The sequence below is a fragment of the Athene cunicularia genome, assembly GCF_003259725.1.
Source record: "Athene cunicularia isolate RWA chromosome 7 unlocalized genomic scaffold, athCun1 chr7_part1, whole genome shotgun sequence".
In the NCBI taxonomy this organism is placed as follows: Eukaryota; Metazoa; Chordata; class Aves; order Strigiformes; family Strigidae; genus Athene; species Athene cunicularia.
In genome coordinates, this window is record NW_020799107.1 from 27,409,605 (window position 1) to 27,419,610 (window position 10,006).

General features: G+C 37.5%; 1 protein-coding gene across 3 annotated transcripts in view; it reads right to left on the reverse strand.

Moving 5' to 3' along the window:
- Positions 1-9,928, reverse strand: part of ZNF148 (zinc finger protein 148) — a 41,969-nt gene extending 32,041 nt beyond the window's left edge. For 2 of the 3 annotated variants that reach the window (XM_026852753.1, XM_026852755.1), the window contains exon 1: positions 9,832-9,928. The gene's annotated coding sequence lies outside the window, so the exon portion shown is untranslated. Of the gene's footprint in view, positions 1-9,822 lie in introns of all 3 variants that reach the window. The other variant, XM_026852754.1, reaches the window with a different exon arrangement.
- Between the last annotated feature and the right edge of the window lie 78 nt (positions 9,929-10,006).

Sequence of the window (10,006 nt, forward strand, 5' to 3'; positions counted from 1 at the left end):
AGAGCAGACGTTATGCAACAAGAAGAAAGCAAATTACAGAGCAGCTGCTTATTCAATGAGCAGCATGTATCCTGTACATTCGAAAAGGTAGGGGCTTCTGTGGGGGAAATACTGTGTTCATGTATCACAAAAGACTACAATACGATATTAAGGTACCATACATTAGTAATAGTGAGGATGGTAAAATGAAGGTGGCATGGGTAAAGCTCAGTGCTCCATTTTTAATGTCTGTGCTTGAATTATACCTAAAACGGTTCTTTTAAAAGCACGCTTTTTTTTGCCTGTGATATCTTTACTTCAGTTTCATTGTTTTCTAAAAAGCCAGCTACACACATTAAAGAAAAATAGTAATTACAGAAAAATTCAAGCCAATTAATTAATACATCCACATAGACTAAATAACATTGGACAATAAGCTAATGAAAGTATAATCAAGGTTTTGATCAGAAAACCCTAAAGTTAGCAGTGAAAGCAGTCTCAGAGATACTGCAATACATCCCTCATTTACATACATAACAGCATTAAGGAAAACTTGCAGGAAAATATCAACACTAATCTAAACCATAGGTGAGAAGGACATGAATAATGATACAAAACAGATCTTACAGAGTCCAGGCAATATTTCTAGATCTTACTTCAATATTTGAAAGCATTATTTCAACATGGGCTCTCAGGTTGTGAGAGCAATGCAAGTGTTTTAGAATACAAGAACCATTCTCCTAAGTTACAGTTTCAATTTAGGACACCACCATGCATTAAGTACACCTTTTTTCCCTAGCTCTGTTACAGTAAACTTATTCAGGGTAAGATTATATTCTGTGTAATATCTAGAAACAAATTCTGCAAAATGTCATTGGCTCTCTGTAGAGTAACTTCTCACATGGTGATAGTGGCGGGGAACATTTTTGCATTTAAACCTGCTGAGGAAGCAGAGTCATACCCCTACATAACTTAATTTTAAATAGTTATTTATTTCATTTCACCTGTGTTTCAAACATTACCTTCATCTACACATGGAAGAGTAACCACAAAACATCCATTTAGTCAGAAAAACATGATAGAATGAACGAGACCTCTTTAGTAACAGATTTGCTTCAGACTGATCAAGCAAATCTTATGCTTTCTATATTGTTTTTCAAACACCACACTGTTACCTTCAGTGGCCATCTTTCAGAGCCACATGTGGTCTAGGCCAGAAGATCTGAGCAAGCCCTTCCAAAAGCTCAGAGACATAGATCTCTGTTGACTGCTCCACTCCTCAAATGCCATATGCCTACCCTACCTACAAAAAAAAAAAAAGGCCTTTCGGGGACCTAGGGACTCCACAACACCTAGCCATAAAAATTACAAAACTAAACATGAAACACAGAAAATAAACTATTTCAAGCACATAAACATCAACTTCACTTCTGCTAATGTAAACACAACGCAACACACACATAACAGTTGATGGAAAAAATAACTCCATATAATAATCCCCTGAGGAAAGAAAAAGAATCATAGGTGACAGTTACTAATCATAATCCATAAGATGTTTCCATAAGGTGTTTGGGCCCTTCAGAGATAAGAATATAAAAACAGCAAAGTGACAATGATTTAGGTATCACTAGAAGCAGCATCTCGGACAGTATGTTCTGGTGGTAGCCCTTTCTTTAGTGCATGATGAAAAACAAGGAGCAGCTGATCTTGAGATGCTCCATTAGGGAAACCACTGACCAACAGTCAACAAAAAAAAATTATCACTGTTCTTCAAAGTATTCAAGCAGTTATGAACTGGGCACCACAGAGCAATTTTCATCACTGCAATCAAGGATTGTTGTGGCCTAACCAGCACTCTGTTACAACAGCATCAGAACAGTATCAAGCCTCTTCATCAAGAATAAGCAGAAGAGTCAGCACATAAATTGACATGTTAGTATTTAAAGACAGTATGAAATCAGCCAGAGGGGGAAGGAATAGAAATAAACTAAATTCATGGAAGTGAGCAACTAGGTCACTTTCTCAAAACCCCCTCTTGGAACACAAGCACATTACAGACCATGTAAATTTGCCAAGACAACAAAGAAGGTTTTTAAGAGTACACTTCTGTACAGTTAGGATTTTTTTCCCCACATTGTTGCAACAAATCCACCACCTCCCTACTGATAACCAACATTTGTGGTCAGATTAAATCAACTAAAAACTATTCCTACCCTGCTTACATAAAATTCCAGAATTGTAAATCAGCCTCTTTTAATCTGGCTGATCTTCACTCCCAAGGAGAAAAAAAAAAAAAAAAAGTCAAATCAAGTAACTAATAAACCCAGTGTGCTTCTGCAGCGTATCCTCTTCAAAAGGTTATCCACAACCCCAACAAGAACTTCCAGGTAACTCTTCACCTTGATACTCCAAGAACAGTATGAGCAAGGAATCCCACTGACTTCTATCACATACCCCAAGGTGATTACTCCTCATTACAGTTTTATATTTCTCAAACAATTTTAAAGCACTTAAATCCATTTTCAGATCAAGGCAAGCCAAAACATGAGATGTCTAGAATACATTTTATAAGAGCAGAAATTATAACATAGTTATCTTGGCCCATTAGCTAACATTGAAAATAATCCAAAAAATAAAATTCAGACTTCTCAGGATTATACCCTCTTGAACAAAAAGATTGTGGAAATTGGATTCTACCTCAATGACTTTGGTACCCTGAAGCTAACTCTCACTAATTAAGTACTAGAATACACTAAAATTCAGATTGATCAAAAGATATGATTCATGTTTATAACAACTCCTATAATTATTAGGAACAAAAATCTTGAAGGTTCTTGATGCCATTAACTCGCAGACCAACAATTAAGACCTACCATCCCAAACAGGTCTGAAATTTCTGAGAAACCATAGTCAAATAATTTCATGAAGCCAAGTCTTAGTGAAATGCATTCAACACAACCCATATTACTAAGCAATCAGGAAAACAATCTGTAAAGTAATAAAATAGTCTTACAAGATTCTGGTAGAAGAACCCAGCATATCCTGTCTTTATAGACTGCTTTCCAGATACTATTTTCTCCTTCAACCACGTTAAAGACTCTCAAGTCCTCAAGCCCTCAACCCACTGACACAGCTGCCCTCACCCGGGTTCCCTCAATGCAGAGTTGTGTCCCACAGAAAATGGGCAACAATTTCAGGTGCCCAAGATGCAAGTGCTAAAGCCAAGACTGCTTTGCTGAACTTGTGTTCAACCAAAGATAGGGAATGAAGAGTTGCCCAGTGTTACAGCAAATTTTAGGCATGTAACACGTAACTACAAGAGATCCCATGCTTTCTGGACACACAGCCATACTCTCATCACCACCACAACTGTAGAAAGCCCCATGCCTGCCCTGTGACCTATAAGGAATATAAGCCAGGAACAACACAGACTCACTAGACAGCGACCTATAAAGTCATGAAAAGAATTGAGAGATTACGTTTTCTGTCAGTTTGTACTTTTACATTACTGGTCCTCGAAAAGTGACAGTAAACTCTTAAAGCTTCCTTATATTTGATCCAATACAGTGTATATATAACACTGAGTATAGGTTCCTAACAGACACCAGAAAAGCCTGAATACGCCTGGTCTGCATGATCTACTTTTAAGTGTCAGATTAAGACAACAAGCCCACTGGTTTTGTCTACAAACTGCCACCTATTCTACTTATTCAAGCACTGTACTGTGACAACTGGATGATCATCCTCTGCATACTCCTTTTCTATAAACTTATTTCTATTCCCCCTCCCAACCCCTTAATTTCATGTCAAGTATAAATAATGGGCGATCATAAAAAATATATTTTAAATACCTAAAAAATTATTTGCTGTGAGTCACTTAAAACTTCATAATCTCTACCAGGAAAAAGCAACACTAAGGCCAAATAGTTTCCCCTTACTTCTTTGCACCCCCTAACAATACAAGCCTTCCCGATCCCCATAAGACAACCCCATAAATTTCACATCTTTTTGCTGACTCAAACGAAAAATTAATCACTGAGTATAACTGTCAGGTTCACCAGTGACAGAAGAAGCTCCTGAGAACAGCAAACTAATAAAGCTTTCCTCCTTGAGGGATGACAGCAGTCTTTCTCCCGTATGAATGATTCATTTTTGTTTGATATTGTTAAAGCAATATTCACACAGGGCACCTTCATACTAGATTTTACCCCCCAAAAAAAAGGGTTATAAGGCCAAAACATAAGTTGAAAGCCAATATTACACAGACACATCTAGAAAATTTGCAAGTGACTGTGGTCTACAATAACTGTATCACATCTTGGTACCCTGAGGATTGACTACCTCCCTCTGCAGTAGATCTGCTGTGGTCACTACAAAAATTTTCTTCAAGGTAACAAGTGTAAGATTTCTGTAGCAAAAAAGGAGTCAGTTTTCTGAATCTTTCATGAAGAACTTTGTTAAAAGAAACTTTAAGGACACAAAATTAGAAGATTTCTTACATTTATTTATACAGTCACTGTTGTATCTAGTAACGCTCAGTACTATAAATGGCCCAAATTAAAAGCCTGACAATTGTCATCCATCTCACATATATTTTGTCTGACAGAGACTCACATATAACAGCGACCTATGTTAGGAAACACTGTGTATGTGGTCAAAACCAGAGGAGAATCATGCTTCAGGAGGTCAGCAACAGAGATGATAATTTGCTTCAGGGTACCCTTATTTGAGAAACTCTGAAATCATCCACTGTATCTGGAAATACTGCTAAAATGCTTACAGACTAAAAAAATCATCCATAGATCCCATGAAATGTATTCATTTCTTGGCTTTAATACTCATTTTGCTCCCTCTCCCCTCCGTTTACAAAACTGAAGAATGTTTGCAATGCAATACTACAGATTCACTTGTTGAAAGCAAGACTAAATAGCTTTCACTATCAAAAGAAGCCTGCAGAAAGCTGGCCAATCCAGAAGTTGCTTACTTGCTTAGCCCCTTCCCAGTAAACTACAGATCACAGCTACATCCCAGGCAGCTGACCTGCATAATATGCTGCTTATTGATTGGCAAAATAAACTTCACTTTATGCTGAAGGCTTCTCATACTTGATGACTAGAACTTTAGGCCAGATGTCATCATAAATACATGCTAGAAGTTTTACATATACATACATACATACGCGCATATCCTTTTAAGGAGCACAGCATCATTTTCAAATCTAATCCCAACAACAGAAAAAAAGAAATCTGACAAATTTTCAGGGCAATCACGTAGCAGTTAAAATTCAGACAGTGTAAAAAGACATTTGTTTCCCCTTTCTTAAACACTGCTAGTGAACATATGACTATGCCAAATCGGCCCAGCGTCAGTATTTCTCACTTCACCTCTTGCACCAAGGCAACATGACCTGGTCATGACATTACTGGCATTGTAAACCTTTCTAACAACGTCTTTTATATCCATTTTGGGGTAAATAATAGTAAAAGTTAATACAACCTTTATGGGACATTATTATAAAAACGTTAAAAAACTTGTCAAAATTTTTATGAATGGGCATCTTCTTACCTTACAGATGTAGCTGCCATTTGAAGCAGTTTTAGAGCAGAAGGCTTATCAGTCTCGTATCTGAGCTCACTTACACAGATATCACAACAGCTTTATGCATTAGTAATATCACATGTTACATCAAAAAGTTATTTTGTTTTACAGACATTTTACTGGCACCTTGATTTTTGGTTTGGGTTTTCTTTCCCAGTGCAAGAGATCTAGACAGTTTATATTTGATAGGCTGTTCATAAATTATACCCTACTGCTGTTTGCAGGTTGGAACTTCTTCCCACACAGATTTCATTTTATCATCAGACTGTTTAATTCTGCGCTTATAAAAATGTCATCCTAGTCATAAGGGAAGAATTACACAGCACTGTCTTAAAGTTTTCTGCACAAACTGTGACAAGATGCAGATACTGTAATACTAATGTACCAGTAGAGTATATCAATTGCAGGATCAGGCCAATATACATACCCTGTTAAAGAGCTATGCCTTGGTGTTTTCCAAAGTGCAATGAAATCATGAAGCAATATAAATTAGTAATACATTAACTGTATTACAGTATTCACACTGTTACCTCTTGATATCATAGCCTTGAATACATTAACACACTGATAATATCGCAAGAGTACACTAAAAATTATTTCTGAGCAAAAGCAGTTTCAGTCTCTCTATTATATCCCAAAATAAAATTCTGACAGTATGGAAGAAGTTATCAGGAGATTCTAACCCTTCTGCACATTGTGCTTTCCACAGTCTTTCGAAAAGACACTGAACTGTGTCCCCTCAGGACACACTTATAATCAAGTTCTGTGATAACATATTACGGATTATTCCAGATATTTTATCCAACATGCTGAATGATATATAAAAAATATCTCTATATGGAGTCAGGGAAAGACAATTTAATCACATACAGTAATGGAATACTCACATATGTTACTGTATTTTAATTTGTATGATAATTTCTAAGTTAAATAGGTTAAACCTGTGTCAGTTGTGTAGTTTATGGCATTATTGCTGATGTATAAAGTATTCTGTTATATGTAGATGATGATAAAAATGTATATTTAAAATGTATACAGAGTACTAATGAGCTAAACAGATGGAGTTGTGTTTTTAACTTCACTGGAAAGTACTGGAATAAAGTAACTAACAGCATTTGTGTAAATGAAAATAAATCTCATGAAAACCTGAATGGATTTTCTTTTGTTAGACAGAAGTGTGCAGTTGGCATATAGCTATATATTATTGCCCATGGCTGTGTTTTGCTGACATGGCCTGTCAATAGCTATGTCTCAGCTGTTAAAAAACAGTGAGTTAAATGTATAAACTCAATACTAGTTCAAGGGTTTCTGCATAGATTCCAATACAAAGAAGTAAAAAAAAGAAAAAAGAAATACTTGATGAACCTCAGCACTCCAAGAAATACTATTTCCAAAAAAGTATTTCTGTCAAAAAAACAAACAAATTAAAGTACAAGTTAATCATCATACTGGTTCTTCACACAAGCCCTGCAACCCGATAGAAGCAGACACCCATGTCTGCTTACATCCATGAAGACTCTTTGGGACTTCATTTGTCTTTAAACACTCATTTATGCAGATCAGACTGCAAACTGAAGGCTTGAATATATTTCATCATAAATGATGCTGGTTTGAAACGCAGCTATCATTAAAATGCCAGGCAAAGGCACAAGAAGTACTTATTTTAAATAAATCTATTTCTCTGTTAGATCCACTTAAGAGTCTTCAAAGTAAAAAAATATTTCCAGTGGCATTTGCTTTTCATTTCTTGTCCCATTCATTTAATATACATGTCATTGTTAAGTCTGGACGAGAAGGTTGGACACTTCAGTTTCACGTTTAGGATAACAGCTCTATGTTTATTTATCCAAGACTTATACCAACATTACTATTTCTTACTTAACTTTCATTACCTCACATAGCAAAATATATTTTATACTGGAGCCAAAATGAAATCAAACTTAATCCCAAATTATGCTAAACACTTAAAGTGATTTTGATAGAATAAGGCTTACTCCATCAAGCTGCTCCATACAGACAGGTTTCCGTTTCTAATATTTTAAAAAATGGAACAACAGCCCACATAGCGGTCCTCACCAGATGAAGACTCTACAAAGATCCTAGTCACAAAAACCATCACAAATCTCTAGCAGCAGATACAGAAGACAATCCCATGCTGGTTTTCCCCAAAATACTAGAATACAACAAACCCTTCCTCCCCATAAGTAAATTTTAAAATGTTTTACCAAAATCTATATGCTAACAACCAATACCTTGAACTTTATTATTTTCAAATTTACATTACTGAATCTGTGGTGCAAAGAACACACCCAGAAGTTAGCTAAACTCTTTCAGATGTACCATCACCATACTTTACTAGTATCCTCATAATTCAGCTCTAACATTACTGGTACACAGAAGTTCTCAGCTGGAAGTAAGAACTTCCAACCTCAGTGGTTTTACAATACCAACTCTCTCTAGAACACACGCATGCTCCACAGAGCTTTAAATCCTCATACACATAAACTTGCATACACTGAACTGAGAGGGAAAACCATCTTTTGAGAAGCTACATAATAACGTTACATAAGTATGTGTTCCTTCAGGTGAATGGTTTAGCCTGGAATATAACTTTTCATATTCCAAGTAATTTTTCTTCCCATTTTCTTTAACCATTGTGGTTCTTCAAGTAGCTACTTATCTACTACCTATGATCTGATTTCATAATCCATTATATTAGGGATTTTCCATAAATAGAACATGTTTGCAATGCAGTAGAAATTAAACACATATGGACAAGGACAGTAACAAAAACATAAACTACATATACATCTGTTCTCTCAGGCCTCAGCCTGAGGAGTGAAGACAGAAAAAGTACATGTGCACGTGACAGCCTAAATGCAAGAGGTCAGCCTCATCTTTCTTAGCTTTATTCAGTTATATGAGCTCACTGACTAACTACACGTATATTTGGGGAAGAGGGGCATGCAGACATCGAGAAACAACTACAAAGAAAATACTTTTGGAAACTGAATACACACGTATATTCAGCTGAGTATTCATCAAGAAAGGCCATGAAAATGGTTTTCAGAAAACTGTGCAATTGAAAAATTTTGTAGTTTTCCTTAATTACTGCAACAAGAGCGGGGTTTGCCTGCCTCTTCCATGAATCTGTCTGTACCCTGTACAAGGGGTGCGCAGATCCCGTGAGATCCACAGGAAAGCAGACCTCATGAGCTCTAGGGCTTCCCAACACAGCCAAAGCTTCTGCAGATGACCAGCTGTCACCCAACACATGCACGAATCCCAAACACTGGACACGGAACACTGAAAAACTAACACTGCCCACAGGTATGCAAACTTTTTACATAGCAGAATAGATTTGAAGTCTAGATTGGACCACTGGTTTATCTAGTCTGAGTACAGCATAAGAACACCTGCAAAGATTGATACAGGTTAGCACTATTTTTCCACCTTTCCTTCACAAGGCATGTTTCACCAAACTCATGGAAAATGACTGCAAAAGTTGTACCACTTGTAAGGACAAAATCTGAAAGAGGTACTCCAAAATGTTTAAGCATGACAGGCCCACGTACATATTTCTAGCAAGCTTGTGAAGTATTACTGAAATCTGTGAATAAGTACAGCAAATAAAGAAAGCAACTGAGATCCCATTCAAAAGAGAAACCATAGTCCTCTGTCATTTATCTTGTACCAATGGCAAAGATGCTGCTCATCAGAAATAAGACGTCTCTCCCATCTGAAACTTCTTAGACCAGAATGTCACATGTATGCAGAGATAGGTCATGCTGTAGGTAGACTTTCAAAGCAAGACTAAAGCTGCTATCACTGGATTCCACATATCTAATTTTTTTAATCATTGTGTAAAAGCCCTCACAGCTGCTCTGAACACTTTACAAAACAAAGTGATCAGAGAGACGATTTACGTTTGCAACATAAATGTCTTCCCTTTTTATGAGCCAGCTTAATACAGACAATTGCTGCACTCATCCCAGCTGAGGCTTGGCAGGAACTGGAGGAGGGAAGATGATGAAGAGTGAAAGTGTTCAACTAATTTCTCCTCGACTCCTCCCGGTCCCCCCTGCCCTCCGGACCACTTCCAGCCTGGCACTTGTTAGCAGCTCCCGACGCTGGAGAGAGGTCCCTTGCAAAAGCTTTCTCCGAGCAGCTGAGAGGAGACTCGGGGAAGGTTATTCAAAATCTAAAATTAAATTAAATGTATTTTCACAGGTCGGCACACTTCACCTATCTTACACCAGGAACAATGGGGACGCGGGCAGCGGGAGGATACGGCCGCCCGGGAGGACAGGGACGGGGGGACGCGCTGCCTGCCCGCCTGTCCGTCCGTCCGCAGCTCTTTGTCTGTCCGTCTGTCAGACAGCCCCGCTGGCAGCGCCGGCCCCATCCCCATCTCCCTGTCTCTTATACA